Consider the following 18,032-nt stretch of genomic DNA (forward strand, 5'->3'; position numbering starts at 1 on the left):
CTTCCTTAAAAGGTCTTGTAGACAGAAGGCCCCACTCAGAGCCGCTGAGCTCACTGATCGGCTGCAGTGCTGTCGATGGAATGTCAGCTTCGCGGCCAATGCCACAGGCCGGGAGCAGAGGCGAGACTCACGGGTAGACCCGGGTAGGGTGAGTAGAGCGCGGTTAGTTGCTTTCTAATAGCCTGCAGCCGGGGATTAACTTTTAATGAAAGGGAACAATCCCTTTGACTGTCTGCAGCGCGCCACACCTAGGAATTGCACTCTCACACACAAGCCAGCATGCACACGTGCTCGCACGTGACAACACCCCCTATCTGCCCCTACAACCTCTCCGTCACCATGCGTCAGACTCTCCTGCCTGTTTTATGATTTCAGGGCCCTAGCAGGAATCACCCACCCCAACTCCCCAATTCCTTCCGCACGTTCCTTGCCTTCCTTGCACTGAGGTTAGCTCTTTGTCAGCCGTCTGGCTTGGTTACACAAGCTTCTTTGCAGAGAAACATGTTTCTTCTGCTGTCCCTCGCTAGGCGGCCAGTATCCAAAACCTTCTCTGAGCACCTGCTGAAACACTGGCCCCTTCACGGCCCCGGGTGCTTTTAACGCCATCATTTCCACACAGCGAGCTGCGGAGTCAATAAGCACTCCTAGCCGTGGCAAGGAGCTCGGTGTCAAACCTGCGTGAAGGGCGGCGGGGTAGCGTACTTAGCTGCCAACTGGCTCAGAGACCTTGGGGCTTCCATCATCTAAGTTACTTAAGGTCGGTGTCCGGCAAGGCGCCGTTCCATGCTAGCCGAGCTGGGCAGTAGGGCAAAACATCATCAAAATGGTCTACTGCACCTTGTGTTCCCAGGAGGTCTCCCATCCAAGTACTGTCCAAGCCCAGCCCTGCTTTGCTTCCGAGATCAGACGAGATCAGGCGTATCCAAGGTGGTATGGTCAGTAGACACTGCACAATCCATCGCCCGGCCAGCCTTTCTCAGGATCGCTTGGTGGCGAGCAATCTGGCCGTGACGGGGCGGGCTCCGAAGGGTCCATGCAAAGGCTGTGCCGTCCCTACAGGTGTGGTTTGTTTAGCAGTGATTCACCCGCCGCATCAGGTGTCTTCAAAAATGGCTCGGCGCAGGGTCTCCTGCAGGCTAAACCCTTCATCGCGGTAATGTGACAGAAAAAGCAAGCTGGACCCGTAACTTGAGGGCGGAGCGAGACGTCCAGGGGTGAATGAAGGAAGAGGGTGAGATGGTTGCCAGTGACTTTGAGCTGCTCTTCATTGGGGAGGGTCGTGTTGCCTGCAAAGGTCTTCTGCTTGGGGTTACCGGTGGTTGCCTCCAGCCACCCGGGAGACGCTGGTCCTGGTGAAAAGGAGCCTAGTATTAAAAGTAAATAAGCAACAATGCTGGAAGCCCACGGTGATCAGAAGGATGCTGGTATTTTGCAGAGATGAAATAGCGGAAGAGAGAAAGCAAATGAAAAAAAGAAAAGAGAATGAATGTGTGCACTTGTGAAAGGTAATGTAAAAAAGGCATAGAAGAGAGTGCCCCCTGCTGGTGGAAGGAAGGAAAAAGCAAAAGCCTACAGCATCTGGTATTCCCAGGCGGTCTCCCATCCAAGTAGTAACCAGGCCCAACCCTGCTTAGGCTTCGAGATCAGACAAGATTGGGCGTGTTTAGGGAGGTGTGGCTGTAGGCAGCAACAAGCCTCTCAATTGCTGCTTTTCTACTTTGAAGTCTGGCTGCCGGATGCCCTTTCCAGTGTTCAGCAAGACCAGGTCCTTTTGTGCTTTCACTTCTCTTCAATTTTTTTTCTGGCTTCCTTAAAAGGTCTTGTAGACAGAACGCCCCACTCAGAGCCGCTGAGCTCACTGATCGGCTGCAGCGCTGTCGACGGAATGTCAGCTTCGCGGCCAATGCCACAGGCCGGGAGCAGAGGCGAGACTCACGGGTAAACCCGGGTAGGGTGAGTAGAGCGCGGTTAGTTGCTTTCTAATAGCCTGCAGCCGGGGATTAACTTTTAATGAAAGGGAACAAACCCTTTGACTGTCTGCACCGCGCCACACCTAGGAAGTGCACTCTCACACACAAGCTAGCATGCACACGTGCTCGCACGTGACAACACCCCCTATCTGCCCCTACAACCTCTCCGTCACCATGCGTCAGACTCTCCTGCCTGTTTTATTATTTCAGGGCCCTAGCAGGAATCACCCCCCCCTCCCCAATTCCTTCCGCACGTTCCTTGCTTTCCTCGCACTGAGGTTAGCTCTTTGTCAGCCGTCTGGCTTGGTTACACAAGCTTCTTTGCAGAGAAACATGTTACTTCTGCTGGCCCTCGCTAGGCGGCCGGCATCCAAAACCTTCTCTGGGCACCTGCTGAAAGCCTGGCCCCTTCAAGGCCCCGGGTGCTTTTAACGCCATCATTTCCACACAGCGAGCTGCGGAGTCAATAAGCACTCCTAGCCGTGGCAAGGAGCTCGGTGTCAAGCCTGCGTGAAGGCGGCGGGGTAGCGTACTTAGCTGCCAACTGGCTCAGAGGCCTTGGGGCTTCCATCATCTAAGTTACTTAAGGTCGGTGTCCGGCAAGGCGCCGATCCATGCTAGCCAAGCTGGGCAGTAGGGCAAAACGTCATCAAAATGGTCTACAGCACCCGGTGTTCCTAGGAGGTCTCCCATCCAAGTACTGTCCAAGCACAGTGCTGCTTTGCTTCCGAGATCAGATGAGATCGAGCGTATCCAAGGTGGATTGGCCAGTAGACGCTGCTCAATCCATCGCCCGGCCAGCCTTTCTCAGGATCGCTTGGTGGCGAGCAATCTGGCCGTGACGGGGCGGGCTCCGAACGGTCCATGCAAAGGCTGTGCCATCCCTACAGGTGTGGTTTGTTTAGCAGTGATTCACCCGCCGCATCAGGTGTCTTCAAAAATGTCTCGGCGCAGGGTCTCCTGCAGGCTAAACCCTTCATCGCGGTAATGTGACAGAAAGAGCAAGCTGGACCCGTAACTTGGGGGCATAGCGAGACGTCCAGGGGTGAATGAAGGAAGAGGGTGAGATGGTTGCCAGTGACTTTGAGCTGCTCTTCAGGGGGGAGGGTCGTGTTGCCTGCAAAGGTCTTCTGCTTGGGGTTACCGGTGGTTGCCTCCAGCCACGCGGGAGACACTGGTCCTGGTGAAAAGGAGCCTAGTATTAAAAGTAAAGAAGCAACAATGCTGGAGGCCCACGGTGATCAGAAGGATGCTGGTATTTTGCAGAGATGAAATAGCGCAAGAGAGAAAGCAAATGAAAAAAAAAAAAGAGAATGAATGTGTGCACTTGTGAAAGGGAATGGAAAAAAGGCATAGAAGAGAGTCCAAAGCAGCAATCACAACACCTTCTTGTAAAATGGTCTCCTCTTCCTCCTCAACACTGACCATGGGAGAAAAGCTGCGAGACCAAGCATCCGCTTTAACATTCTTGGTACCCGGGATGTAAGTAACGGAAAAATGAAACCGCGAGAAAAAAAGTGCCCACCTAGCCTGACGGGCATTCAAGCACTTGGCAGCATCAAGATAGATCAGATTTTTATGATCAGTGAAAACCTGAATGGGAAATTCAGCACCTTCCAAGAGATGACGCCAGTGTTCAAATGCGAGTTTAATCGCCAGCAATTCCCGATTATCAATATCGTAATTAAGTTCAGTCTCGGAAAAATTTTTTGAAAAAAAGGCACAGGGATGTACTCCATCCTTGTTTTCCTGAGACAACACCGCACCAACCCCCATCGAAGAAGCATCAACCTCAACCAAAAACGGCTTAGTCACATCAGGCTGCATAAGGAAGGGAGCAGAGGTGAACCTCTGCTTTAGAAACACAAAAGCTTCAATGGCCTCAGAAGTCCACTGAACCGCATTAGCACCTTTCCTGGTGAGATCGGTCAGCAGTTTGACAATAATAGAAATTTTTTTTATGAATTTTCTGTAATAATTGGCGAAACCCAAAAACCTCTGTATCGATTTCAAACCAATAAGCCTAGGCCATTCCTGCACAGCTTGAACTTTAACCGGGTCCATCTCAAAACCTTCAATGGAGATAATGTAGCCCAAAAAACTAATTCTCTGTACAGCGAACTCACATTTCTCCAGCTTAGCAAAAAGCGAATTGTCCATTAATAACTGTAATACCTCACGTACGCTCCGCCAATGAGACTCCAGATCCGGCGAATAAATCAAAATGTCATCCAAATACACAACCACATTTTTGCCGATTAAAGGTCTAAGGATATCATTAATAAGATTCTGAAAAAATGCTGGAGCATTGGTGAGACCAAAAGGCATAACCAGATTCTCAAAATGACCCACAGGAGTGTTAAAAGCAGTCTTCCATTCATCACCCTCCTTCATGCGCAACAAATTGTATGCCCCCCGGAGATCAATTTTAGAGAACCACTTGGCCCCCACTAACTGGTTAAATAAATCAGGAATCAATGGCAGTGGGTAAGGATTGCGTACAGTAATTTTATTAATCTCACGAAAGTCCAGACAAGGACGTAAACCGCCATCTTTTTTTTTTACAAAAAAAATCCAACAGCCACAGGAGACTTGGAAGGCCTAATGTGACCGGCGGCCAAGCTTGTCTGTATGTATTCTTCCAAAGCCTTTCTTTCAGGAATAGTAAGATTAAATAAACGACTCTTAGGAAGAGTCGCGCCAGGGACAAATTCAATGGTACAATCATAGTCTCTATGGGGAGGCAAAACCTGCGACTCCTCCTCAGAAAAAACTCTCCAAAAATCCTGAATAGGTACAGGCAATTCCCCTCTATCCACAGCAGTAATGCACCCGTTACAACATTTGTCATAACACTTAGGGCTCCAGGACTTAATTTCATTGGTAGACCAATCCAGTACAGGATTGTGCAATTTTAACCAGGGTAACCCCAATATTACTGGAGAAGGCAAATTATCCAATATCACCAAATCCAAATTCTCTTGATGAATACCATTAATAGTGAGGGGAAATTCACAGACCTTGTGAGTAACACTCTTCAAGGGAGAGCCATCTACAGAAACCACAGCAATAGGGGATGACAAAGTTTTAGGTTCTAATCTAAGTTTTTCCAAGAATCCCCCATCAATCACATTCAGAGTAGATCCATAATCCACAAATACCCGAAATTCAATTAATTCATCCTGAGCAGCAGTAGTGGCAGATAGGAATACTCCCTTAGAATTTAAACAGGCAATACGAGCATGACTGACCATTTTTTTTTCTTTCTTCTTACGAAGCACACAGCTCTTAATAAAATGACCAGAATTTCCGCAATAGAAACACAAGCCTTCAGAAAGTCGACGATCTTTTTCCTGAGAGCGGGGTGCCATCAGGCCAATTTCCATCGGCTCTCCATTGTCAGCACATAACCTCTCAGGACTCGAAGCTGACATAGCAGAGGATTTGCTCTCATTAACCCTTTCACGCAGTCTCCTGTCCACCCGTATAGCTAATTGCATTGCCTCCTGCAAGTTTCCAGGTGTGGGATAAGCAATCAGTAAATCCTTTACCCTTTCACATAGCCCTGCAAGAAACAAGCTTTTCAAAGCAGAATCGTTCCACCCCACCTGGGCAGACCACCGACGGAAGTGAGAACAATATTTTTCCACATTACCTGATCCCTGCCTCAAACGTCTTAATTCAGACTCAGCAGATGAGACACGATCAGGATCATCGTACAACAAACCAAAAGCAGAAAAAAAACTATCCACTGATCTAAAGCACGGATCACTAGGTTGGAGAGAGAAGGCCCATCCCTGAGGATCTCTGCGCAAAAGTGACATTATGATCCCTATGCGCCGTGATTCATCACCAGAGGATCCGGGTCTCAAACTAAAATATAATAGACAAGCATTTTTAAAAGAAAAAAAATCTTGTTGTTTGCCATAAAATAGATCAGGCAGACGTACCTTAGGTTCCACAAAATGCACTCCAGAACAGCTACTCACGTGTTGTTGGAGCTTGGTCACCTCCAGAGAGAGTCCCTGCAAGCGTTGAGCCAAATCTTGCACCGAGACCATGATGGAAAACTGGAGATCTATCCTTAGAGAATTTTTTTTTTTTTTTTTTTTTTTTTTATGGCTGGAATTACTGTTATGATCTGCTACAGAGACTAAGGAAAGAAAGGAGATCTATCCCTACAATAGAACTAAACTAGATCCCTACGATGTAACGGGGAACCTGATCCTGCGATCAGACCCGCTAAAGTCCTCAACTAGTCTGAACGCAGACCTATAGATGTGAGGGAGGGATCCCTACAAGATCTAGGGACTGGGAAAAGTTGGACACCTTCTAGCAGAAATAGTAGCAGTCAAAGACAAACACACAACAAAAAGGCATAGGGGTCAGAAGACCTAGCAAAACTAACAGAGAACGGCAACAGAGCAACAAGCTAGCTCAACAGTAGTAAATACAAATGAAGTCCAGCAAAGCCAGGAGGGCGGAGCCGGATTAAATAGGCAAAATGGTCATGTGACCAGCAAACTAAAAAAAACCTAACAGGAGAGTTGTAACACGCTTGGTTGCGAGCAATCTGGCCGTGACGGGGCGGGCTCCGAAGGGTCCATGCAAAGGCTGTGCCGTCCCTACAGGTGTGGTTTGTTTAGCAGTGATTCACCCGCCGCATCAGGTGTCTTCAAAAATGGCTCGGCGCAGGGTCTCCTGCAGGCTAAACCCTTCATCGTGGTAACGTGACAGAAAGAGCAAGCTGGACCCGTAACTTGGGGGCGGAGCGAAACGTCCAGGGGTGAATGAAGGAAGAGGGTGAGATGGTTGCCAGTGACTTTGAGCTGCTCTTCATGGGGAAGGGGCGTGTTGCCTGCAAAGGTCTTCTGCTTGGGGTTACCGGTGGTTGCCTCCAGCCACGCGGGAGACGCTGGTCCTGGTGAAAAGGAGCCTAGTATTAAAAGTAAAGAAGCAACAATGCTGGAGGCCCACGGTGATCAGAAGGATGCTGGTATTTTGCAGAGATGAAATAGCGCAAGAGAGAAAGCAAATGAAAAAAAGAAAAGAGAATGAATGTGTGCACTTGTGAAAGGGAATGGAAAAAAGGCATAGAAGAGAGTGCCCCCTGCTGGTGGAAGGAAGGAAAAAGCAAAAGCCTACAGCACCTGGTATTCCCAGGTGGTCTCCCATCCAAGTACTAACCAGTAGAGATGAGCGTTGTTCTACTCGAACTGTTCGCCAATCTCAAATTCGAGCTGTTTTGGGCGGTGTTCGAGCCGTTCGGCGAACACGAACAATTTGAGAAAAATTCTGCTGTTCGAGGTTATGTTCAATAAATGTTCGTGCACCAAAATCATAATTGGATTTTTTCTCTGTAATGATGAAAATTAAGGTTGATACGCAGTTTGAGTGTACAGCGGGGTGGGGGGAGGGGCAGGGGATGGATCTCTGCAGGAACAATGAAGATCTCCATTTTTTTTTCTCTTTCCCGCATTTGCAGTGGGGAGGTGCAATCTGTCAGCCTATCAGCAGCGCACACACGGAGCGAAGTGCTTTTTTTCACACAAGCAAGGGCATGTGTCATTGGCAGTGTATGTCACATGTCCTTGCCCTATAAGACCAAGCCATTTTCCCCGTCACCACCATTTTCTCACTGCTGCAGCTGCGTGTTAGACGGCACCGCTGTTGTTTGTTAATTTCAAGCCAATTTTCGCACAAATCTACAGATAGCAGTCCTTTTAAGGACTAGGTTACAGCATTTCCTACGACTTTTATCAGGCAGGTCTGTGCTCTTAAATAGATAGATTGTGGGAGTAAAGACTAATTGTAATTGGAGTCCTTTTCAGGACTAGGTTACATCAGTTCCTATCAGTTTTTGCCAGGCAGGTCTGTGCCAGTGCTGTGCAAGTTTTTTTCACAGCATTTGGCTGAATCTAGCAAAGCTAATCCTTTTTGGCCTATTGCAGAGTGTGTTAGTCAGTGGAGTAGCCTATCTGTGTTGCAAGATATACCACCTGTGTATAGAATACCAATCTTTTTACTGCACCTAGTGAAGTAAAATCTTTTGGGCATAGCATCACTCTATTAGTCCATCTATACTGACCTCCATCAGGTTGCAAATTGAATATAATTTTTTTCTGCATCTAGCTCTTAAAAAATATTGGGCTTCTAGCTGTGTGTGGGACTTGTTCTATTAATCCATCTATACAGACCTCCATCAGGTTGCAAACTGAATATATTTTTTTCTGCATCTACCTCTGAAAAAATATTGGGCTTCTAGCTGTGTGTGGGACTTGTTGTATTAGTCCATCTATACTGACCTCCATCAGGTTGCAAACTGAATATATTTTTTCTGCATCTACCTCTGAAAAAATATTGGGATTCTAGCTGTGTGTGGGACTTGTTCTATTAATCCATCTATACAGACCTCCATCAGGTTGCAAACTGAATATATTTTTTTCTGCATCTACCTCTGAAAAAATATTGGGCTTCTAGCTGTGTGTGGGACTTGTTGTATTAGTCCATCTATACTGACCTCCATCAGGTTGCAAACTGAATATATTTTTTTCTGCATCTACCTCTGAAAAAATATTGGGCTTCTAGCTGTGTGTGGGACTTGTTGTATTAGTCCATCTATACTGACCTCCATCAGGTTGCAAACTGAATATATTTTTTTCTGCATCTACCTCTGAAAAAATATTGGGCTTCTAGCTGTGTGTGGGACTTGTTCTATTAATCCATCTATACAGACCTCCATCAGGTTGCAAACTGAATATATTTTTTTCTGCATCTACCTCTGAAAAAATATTGGGCTTCTAGCTGTGTGTGGGACTTGTTGTATTAGTCCATCTATACTGACCTCCATCAGGTTGCAAACTGAATATATTTTTTTCTGCATCTACCTCTGAAAAAATATTGGGCTTCTAGCTGTGTGTAGGACTTGTTGTATTAGTCCATCTATACTGACCTCCATCAGGTTGCAAACTGAATATATTTTTTTCTGCATCTACCTCTGAAAAAATATTGGGCTTCTAGCTGTGTGTGGGACTTGTTCTATTAATCCATCTATACAGACCTCCATCAGGTTGCAAACTGAATATATTTTTTTCTGCATCTACCTCTGAAAAATATTGGGCTTCTAGCTGTGTGTGGGACTTGTTCTATTAATCCATCTATACAGACCTCCATCAGGTTGCAAACTGAATATATTTTTTTCTGCATCTACCTCTGAAAAAATATTGGGCTTCTAGCTGTGTGTGGGACTTGTTGTATTAGTCCATCTATACTGACCTCCATCAGGTTGCAAACTGAATATATTTTTTTCTGCATCTACCTCTGAAAAAATATTGGGCTTCTAGCTGTGTGTGGGACTTGTTGTATTAGTCCATCTATACTGACCTCCATCAGGTTGCAAACTGAATATATTTTTTTCTGCATCTACTTCTGAAAAAATATTGGGCTTCTAGCTGTGTGTGGGACTTGTTCTATTAATCCATCTATACAGACCTCCATCAGGTTGCAAACTGAATATATTTTTTTCTGCATCTACCTCTGAAAAAACATTGGGCTTCTAGCTGTGTGTGGGACTTGTTCTATTAATCCATCTATACAGACCTCCATCAGGTTGCAAACTGAATATATTTTTTTCTGCATCTAGCTCTGAAAAAATATTGGGCTTCTAGCTGTGTGTGGGACTTGTTGTATTAGTCCATCTATACTGACCTCCATCAGGTTGCAAACTGAATATATTTTTTTCTGCATCTACCTCTGAAAAAATATTGGGCTTCTAGCTGTGTGTGGGACTTGTTCTATTAATCCATCTATACAGACCTCCATCAGGTTGCAAATTGAATATAATTTTTTTCTGCATCTAACCCAGCCAATAGTTTTGGCCTAATACCACAGTTTGGCCACTCAGCTCTGCTCGGTTCCCATCCATTGTTTTTTTGTGCAAACAACTCCAGAGTTGTGATTTAGTTAACCACCAAAATGAGTGGAAAAAGGCCTGCTGCTGGTGGAAAGGGGAATAGGCGTGTTGGGAAGGGGAAAAAAGGTTGTGTCCGTGGGGTAGGTGTTAAAGCAACAGTAACATCTGCAGAAGAAAGACCATCTTCCAGCCAAACTAAAATGTCTACTTCTTTTAGCGGACAATGTGATAAGATCCCTTTCTTACGGCCACGCCAATCGCTACAAATTCCAGATGAGGCACAAAAACAGCAGGTGCTTCAACGGATATCAAGTGCTCCTTTAAGTGGGCTCTCCTCCACATCAACTTCAACATCACAAATACTCCAGTCCTCAAAGGTGTCACCCCAATTGCACTTGCTTCCTCACAGCTCCAAAATCTCCAGCTGCCCGTCTGAGTATGAGGTAGAACAGATGGTTGAGTCTGCAGAGCTGTTTATTCATACTATAGCCTGGGAATCAGAGGTCGACTCCAGCGCTTCTGTGAATCCAGACGAGGAAATGATCTGCACTGATGCCCAGAATCTTTATGAGTCGGATCCAGGACCAGACGCAGAAGGTTCTGACCATAATGTAGACCCTCATTCCCAAACTGTAACTCCTGTTGGTGGAGACAATGAGGAAGACGATGATAAGACTCAAATACCTGATTGGAGCGACAACTTTAGTTTTTTGTCAGGGCAGGAACAGGTTGGCTCTGAGGACGACGGGTGTGATAACGCACAGGGTGATGATGATGAGGTCGGAGATCCCACTTACTGTCAACCCACAGTCAGCCAAGAGATGAGGTCAGCAGAGGAGGTGGAGGAAGATGCTAGTGACGACGAGGTCAGGTTGCGCCTTCCTGGACAGAGACGTAGTACTGGAAGCACGTCAACAACTGCATCCTCAAACACAACTCTGCCTCTCACCACAAGTCGTGGTGGCTCTTCAGGTCGCATGGGTGCTAAGCCTTGCATAGCCTGGGCATTTTTTCAGATCGATAAAGATGACCCAACTCGTGTTATCTGTAACATTTGTCAGCAAAAGCTAAGTAGAGGCCAAAAAATACATAGTTTGAGTACTTCATGCATGAACCGGCACATGGACATGAAACATAAGTTGCAGTGGGAAGCTCAGTGTGCTACAATGCGGCCTAGCCGGCCGGGCCAACCACCGTCTGCCATATCTTGTGCATCCGCGGCCTCTTCATCCTCTGTGACTGGGGGGACAGCAGTCACACCTGTTTTGGGGCGCAGACCTGCCACCTCTTTACCCGCAACAGCCAGCGTGATTGGCAGGTCATCATTTTCTTTGGAGGTGGTAACACCAGCTGGTGTTGAGCGCTGTCCGACATCGATAGCACCACCTTTGGATCAATTCAACCTAACATGTCCACCTGCATCTTCCTCACAGACCGGCAGTTTGCCGGGGACACCCTTATCAACCCCGTCTAAGCACAATAGCCAGCCCTCGGTCCCTCAGATGTGGACAAGTAAAAGACCATTTCCTCCTAGCCATGAGAAAGCTAAGAGGTTGAATTTCACCATCTGCAAGCTCTTGGCTACAGAAATGCTGCCTTTCCGCCTGGTGGACACAGAGGATTTTCGAGACCTTATGTCCGTCGCAGTGCCCCAGTACCAGATGCCCAGTCGGCACTACTTCTCAAAGAAAGGTGTGCCTGCGCTCCACCAGCATGTCGCACACAACATCACCGCTTCTTTGAGAAACTCTGTGTGTGACAGGGTGCATTTCACCACAGACACTTGGACGAGTAGGCATGGACAGGGGCGTTACATGTCGCTGACTGGGCACTGGGTAACTATGGTGACAGCAGGACAAGGGGCTGCTGTCCAAGTCTTGCCGTCCCCACGAGTTGTGCATCAATCCTCTTTATGTCAAAGTTCCTCCACTGCTTCTGCCTCCTCAACCTCCTCTCGGTCTTCCACCTGCACCCAAAGCCTGTCTGGTCATGCCACAAGCTTTCTAACTGCGCAGAAGGGATCCTGCACACCTCCTTACTATGCTGGCAGTAGGGCTCAACGTCATCAGGCGGTTTTTACATTGAAATGTCTGGGAAATGTGAGTCACACAGCTGAGGAGTTGTGGTCAGCTCTGGAGAACCAATTTCATGAATGGTTGTCTCCACTGGACCTGAAACCAAGGAAGGCGTGTGAGACAATGCTGCAAACCGGGGTGCGGCCCTTCGCCGGGGCAATGTCACACACGTGCCTTGTATGGCTCACGTGTTGAACCTGGTTGTCCAGCAATTTTTAGCCCACTATCCCAGACTAGATGGCCTTCTGCAGAGGGCACGGTCGCTGTGTGCTCACTTCCGCCGTTCGCATCCCGCAGCTCAGCGACTTACATCTCTACAGAAGTCGTTGGGCCTGCCACTTCACCGGCTAAAATGCGATGTGCCTACCCGGTGGAATTCAACTCTGCACATGTTGCAGCGACTGTGGCAGCACCGACAAGCCCTGGTGCAATACGTTCTGACGTATAGCCTGGGTCAACGAGATTCAGAGGTGGGGCAAATCACGCTGGAGGAGTGGTCTCAGATCAGGGACCTATGCACCCTTCTGCACAGTTTTGAAATGGCGACGAAGATGTTTAGTGCTGACGATGCCATTATCAGCATGACTATTCCGGTGATTTACATGCTGGAGCACATGTTAAACAGAATTCGGAGTCAGGTGGTGGCACAAGAGGAGGTGGAGGAAGTAGAGGAGGAGGAGTTGTATGCGGAAGGGCTAACATCTACAAGATCCAGACGGTCGGCAGCACCAAGGCGGCAGGCATGTGAGGGTGGGGGAGATGGTTTTACCAGGGCGCATGGTAGCAGCCAAACTAGTGAGGAAGGTGCAGGAGCCCAGGAAGAAGTGGAGGACGAACTGATGGAAGACTCATCAGATGAGGGAGACCTTGATCACATTTCTGTTGTGCGAGGTTGGGGGGAGAGGACAGAGGAAGGAAGCATGATTGTTACATCGCCACCAACACAACAGGGACTTGGTGCTCCTGGATGCGCAACACACATGAGTGCCTTCTTGCTGCACTACCTGCAACATGACCCTCGAATTGTGAGAATTAGAAATAATCCTGACTACTGGGTTGCCACACTGTTAGATCCCCGGTACAAAAGTAAATTTGCAGAAATTATTCCTGCCATAGAAAGGGATGAACGCATGCAGGAGTATCAGCAGAGACTGTTGCAGAATCTTACATGTGCTTTTCCACAAAATACCAGTGGTGCACGTAGTGAATCTCACAGTTCCAACTTGCCAACCGTGGGACCGTCAAGTGTTCAGCACTCAAACCGTAACAGAACCACAGTATCTGCTGGTAACATCAATTTTGCGGAATCATTTCACCACTTTTTTAGCCCATCCTTTGCAAGGCCACAGGAGACAAGAAGTCTGACACATAGTCAACGCCTAGAGACGATGGTACAGGAGTATCTCCAAGTAAACATTGAAGCCACGACTGTGTCACTGGACCCTTGCTCTTTTTGGGCTTCCAATCTGGATAAATGGCCGGAGCTAGCCACTTACGCCTTGGAGATCTTGTCATGCCCCGCAGCCAGCGTTCTGTCTGAACGTGTGTTCAGCGCTGCTGGTGGTGTGCTGACAGATAAGCGCACGCGGCTCTCCACTGATAATGTAGACAGACTCACGTTCATAAAGATGAACAAACCTTGGATCCGAAATGACTTTTCTACCCCTGTGTCATCCTGGGGAGAGTAAAAGCTTGATGATTGGTTAAAATCACCCTACCAACCGTTTTAAGCTTTCAAATTACTAATCATGTTTATCTGTATCTTGGCTGGAAAATAATTTGGGCTTTGTAGCAGTGTGCAGCACTGATCCTATTAGGCCATCTATACTAAAGCTTCACCAGATTTAAAATTAATAATAATTTTTAGCTGCATCTAGCCCGGAAAATAATTTTGGGGCTCCGAGATGCGCAAGACACATAAGTGCCTTCTTGCTGCACTACCTGCAGCATGACCCTCATATTGTCAGAATTCGAAGTAATCATGACTACTGGGTTGCCACACTCTTAGATCCCCCAAACTTTTCGATCAACCTTTTCATTTTAATAAAGACCAAAAAAATGGTCATTTTTGAAATTATAAGCATTAGCAGGTTGTTAGAAACTGAAATCAAACAGTTTTCAACTCAAAACTTTATTCTAGGTGATGTTACATTTTCACATAGGACCCCTTGTTCGAAAGGAGCTTCTGAACTCTCTCGTCCATTGAATTTGTCAGGTTTTGGATGGTTTCTGCTTCAATTGTTTTGCATGAGGACAGAATACCCTCCCAGAGCTGTTGCTTAGATGTGAACTGCCTCCCGCCATCATAGACACTCCTTTTAATGATGCTCCAAAGGTTCTGAATGGGGTACAGGTCAGGGGAGCATGGGGGTCACACCATAAGTTTGTCCCCTTTTATGCCCATATCAGCCAGAGATGCAGATGTTTAATGTGCAGCATGAGATGGTGCATTATCATGCAGAAAAATGATCTTGCTGTGAAATACACGGTTCTTCTTCTTGAACCATGGCAGGAAGTGCTGTTTGAGAAAATCCACATACATTAAGGAGTTCATCTTTAGCGCCTTCAGGGATCCTAAAGGGGCCGACAATCTCTCTCCCCATGATTCCAGCCCAAAACATTACTCCACCTCCTCCTTGTTGGCGCTGTAGCCGTGTTTGCGTGGGGTGTCCATCAACCAGCCATCCTCCACTCCATCCATCTGGACCATCGAGCGCTGCACGGCACTCATCCGTGAACAAAACTGTTTTGAAATCAGTCTTCATGTAATGTTTGGCCCACTGGAGCCGTTTCTGCTTGTGTGAAGTGGATAGAGGAGGTCGACAGGATGGCGTATGCACAGCTGCAAACCTCTGAAGGACCCTGCATCTTGTTGTTCGGGGGACGTTGGAGGCACAAGCAGCTTCAAAAACTTGTCTGCTATGACAAGGCTTTTTGGCCGCTGCTCTTTCAACCTGACGTAATTGCCTGTAGGAAAGAGTCCTCAATTTGCCCTTATCAGCACGCACACGTGTGTACTGTGAATCAGCTACATACTTCTTGATTGCCAAGACACTTCATCCTGATCATCGCACAATGTTGATTGTAGTCATGCCTTGACCTAAACACTCCACAATTTGTTGCTTCTCAGCAGCCGACACATCCTTTTTCTTTCCCATTTTGGCAGAAAATGTAGGCTGCATAATAATGTGAGAGAGCCTTCTTAAGTAGTCTTGCCTTTCATTGGACACACCTGCCAAACTAATTAGCACAGGTGTCTGCAATTGCTTACAGTGATATAAAGAGCCCTGACACACATCACCATCAATGAGTTTAACTGACAAACAAACAAATTCTTCCCTTATCACTCCTAAACACTTTTTGCATAATAATTTGGAACGCAGTGTACATGTGCTTTTCCACAAAACACCAGCGGTTCACGTAGTGAATCTTACAGTTCTAACTTGCCAACCGTGGTCTGTATGGAGTTGTTCAATAAAGGGCCCAAAATTAAGATAACATAGATGGGAGAGGTCTCTATGAATAGGAATTCCTAAGTATTTGATACCCTGTGAGGGACAGGCAAAGGGAAAGTTGGACTGGATGGAATCCTATATGGATTTGGGGAGGGAGACATCGAGAGCCTCAGACTTCGCTGCATTGATTTTAAAATTTGACCATGTAACAAAGTGATCTATTTCAGCCATAACAGCAGGGATGGATATATGTGATTGAGTGATATATACTAGGACATCATCAGCAAATAGAGAGCACTTGTACTCGGTGCCTCCCACCTCAATCCACCTAATATTGGGGTTATGGCGAATTGATGAGAGCAGGTGCTCCGTCACTAGGATGTATAAGAGAGGGGACAGAGGACATCCCTGCCTTGTCCCATTGGTGATTGTGAAAGGTGATGAAAATGTTCTGACGCACCCCCTGGGCCTTGGGACACCCGGAGCCGGACCCTTTTTGGTGGATGCTGGTGGTTGTAGTCTTCGTGGCGGCGACCCGGTTCCGTTGCTCAGGGCGGTCAAACCAGTGGCGGAACTATTTATGTGGTTTTGATGTTTAAATGTCCGACTACGCCACTCGTGGATTGCGGTCAGAGTGAACCGCTGCTACAGGGCAGACCGCTGAGGCTGGTGTTGTGGGTGCAGCAGAGCGTAGCATAACTCCCCACGGGAGGAGTATAGCCTCAGGGCAGTGTATGCGGAGGATGGGGGTGATGGTGCAGGGCAGCAGGAGTAACGACACGGAGTCAGTGATGCAGTCCAGGGCCTTTACTCACAGTTCTTATTATCCAGACCACGTCTGCAGGTAACGGCTGCCCACGTCGTACTGTGCTCACCAGGTGAGGGGCTCAGACAACTCCCAGATAACTTTGGAGCACTTCACAGGACCCCCTTTGTGTGTCCTTTGTCTGGCCTTTCTTACCAACACTTCTGTCCGGCTGCCTCGGGCCTCCTCTTGGTAAACTTGGCGCCAGTTTCCCTGACCCTATGTGGTGCCTTCCTAGCGGGTGTAGCGAGGGGCTGCGCCACATAAAATGTCAGAGCCTCCGGTTTCTAGCTGAGGGTCGTTTCCTGCCTCCACTAGTTCGGGGACCGGTCTCCCCCTTTGGCCTGACCCCTCCACGCAGGTGGATTCGGGCGTGCGGTGGCGACTCGCCCGTCCGCACCCCTGGGATCCCTTCATTCCTCGTTCCTGGAGCCTTCTCCGCTCCTCTTCCTTCCTTCTCCCTCTTCCAGGCCTGGGCCTCTGTTACTAGGCCCGCCTCCGGAGCAGAGCTCATGCAGAGCCCCTGATCCCTGCCACTTCTGCTCAGACTTCTCTGCACTGAACTAAGATGGTGCCCACCTTTTATACTCCCTTCTCAATGCACCCAGGAACTGCTTCCTCCCTGCTACTGCACTACAGGGTTCCCCTTCCTCAGTGTTCCCTCCCCCCACTCCAGCCAGGGACAGGGACTGTCGTGCCCATCTCAGGGGCATATTGGTCGCCCTGCCCCACGGCAATGTGGTGTAATGCATGCAGGTGTCGGGTCCTGATCCACACTCCATCCTTACCTGAGAGTGAGATATCACACCTCTGGGTGAGGTGCAATACGTCTGTAGCAACCGAGCCCTCAGGGTGCTACAGTTCCATTTATCTTCAGCCTAGGTGACGTATTGCGATACAGGGCCGTGATTTTGGCTATAAAAGGGTCCCCTAGACCCCTACCCCAAGCTTTTTAAGAGAATTATATATGGCGTGCCAGGAGACTCTATGGAATGCTTTCTCAGCATCCAACGAGAGTATCTAATTACAAATTTTTAACTGCATCTAGCCCAGGAAATACTTTGTGCCTAGTAGCAGTGTCTGCTAGTCAGCGGATTATCTCGGCTGTTAAGCAAGCTACACCACCTGTAGTTTAGACACTTAATTTTTTCAAAGGAAATGATTCGGGACCATGGGATACTTAGTGAAGAGCATCAGGAGGCACCCCAAGGCATAGGGGCTGGGACTGGCATTAGGATGCCTTGCGGTGGACAGCCGAGCTCGATCCTTATAAAAGCTTTTTAACTGCAGCAGCTTTAGTGGACGCTACTGGAGCTGGAATTACGCGGCTGCTGGCATGAGACTTGCCCTCCAATAGATCCTTGTAAATGGATTTAAAGTGTATTCATTCAAATTAGAGAGACAATTTAAATTAAAAAGCTTAGAGCTGCCTCCACCACAGGGGGGCTCGCTCGACCCACCAGCGGACAGGCACCAGTATTGGGAGAGGGGGGCTGGCCGTCAGGGTTCACCGCGGCTCTGGCACAAACCCGGCGACACGGAGGTGGCACAGGCAGGAGCGGACTGGCCGTGTCGGCTTCTCACTTTTTGGATTTTAGAAGGGCATGACATGCCTATATCTGTGTCTCCCCCTCCTTTTACTCCTCCACCTCTTTTATTTTCGCATGACTATATGTAATTGTCACTTTTCCATGTGTCAGTTATGTCTTCTGAGCAGTTTGTCAGCTTTTGGACACCTTTGAAGGTGTTTTCTATGTGTTTCTATGTGTTTTTGTTTGCCTGCCATTGTTTTTAACGGTGTTCGAAGGTGTTCGA

The 18,032-nt window shown here is 47.7% G+C and overlaps 3 pseudogenes; all 3 read right to left on the reverse strand.

The window, feature by feature from the left end:
• Window positions 1–825: 825 nt before the first annotated feature.
• On the reverse strand, window positions 826–945 carry LOC141268020 (5S ribosomal RNA; annotated as a pseudogene).
• Window positions 946–1,566: 621 nt separating this feature from the next.
• Window positions 1,567–1,685, reverse strand: LOC141270045 (5S ribosomal RNA; annotated as a pseudogene).
• A 941-nt stretch (window positions 1,686–2,626) lies between these two features.
• Window positions 2,627–2,746, reverse strand: LOC141270141 (5S ribosomal RNA; annotated as a pseudogene).
• Between the last annotated feature and the right edge of the window lie 15,286 nt (window positions 2,747–18,032).

This window comes from Phyllobates terribilis, unplaced genomic scaffold (assembly GCF_046119375.1).
Source record: "Phyllobates terribilis strain yellow unplaced genomic scaffold, ASM4611937v1 Scaffold_4__5_contigs__length_816908805, whole genome shotgun sequence".
NCBI lineage: Eukaryota > Metazoa > Chordata > Amphibia > Anura > Dendrobatidae > Phyllobates > Phyllobates terribilis.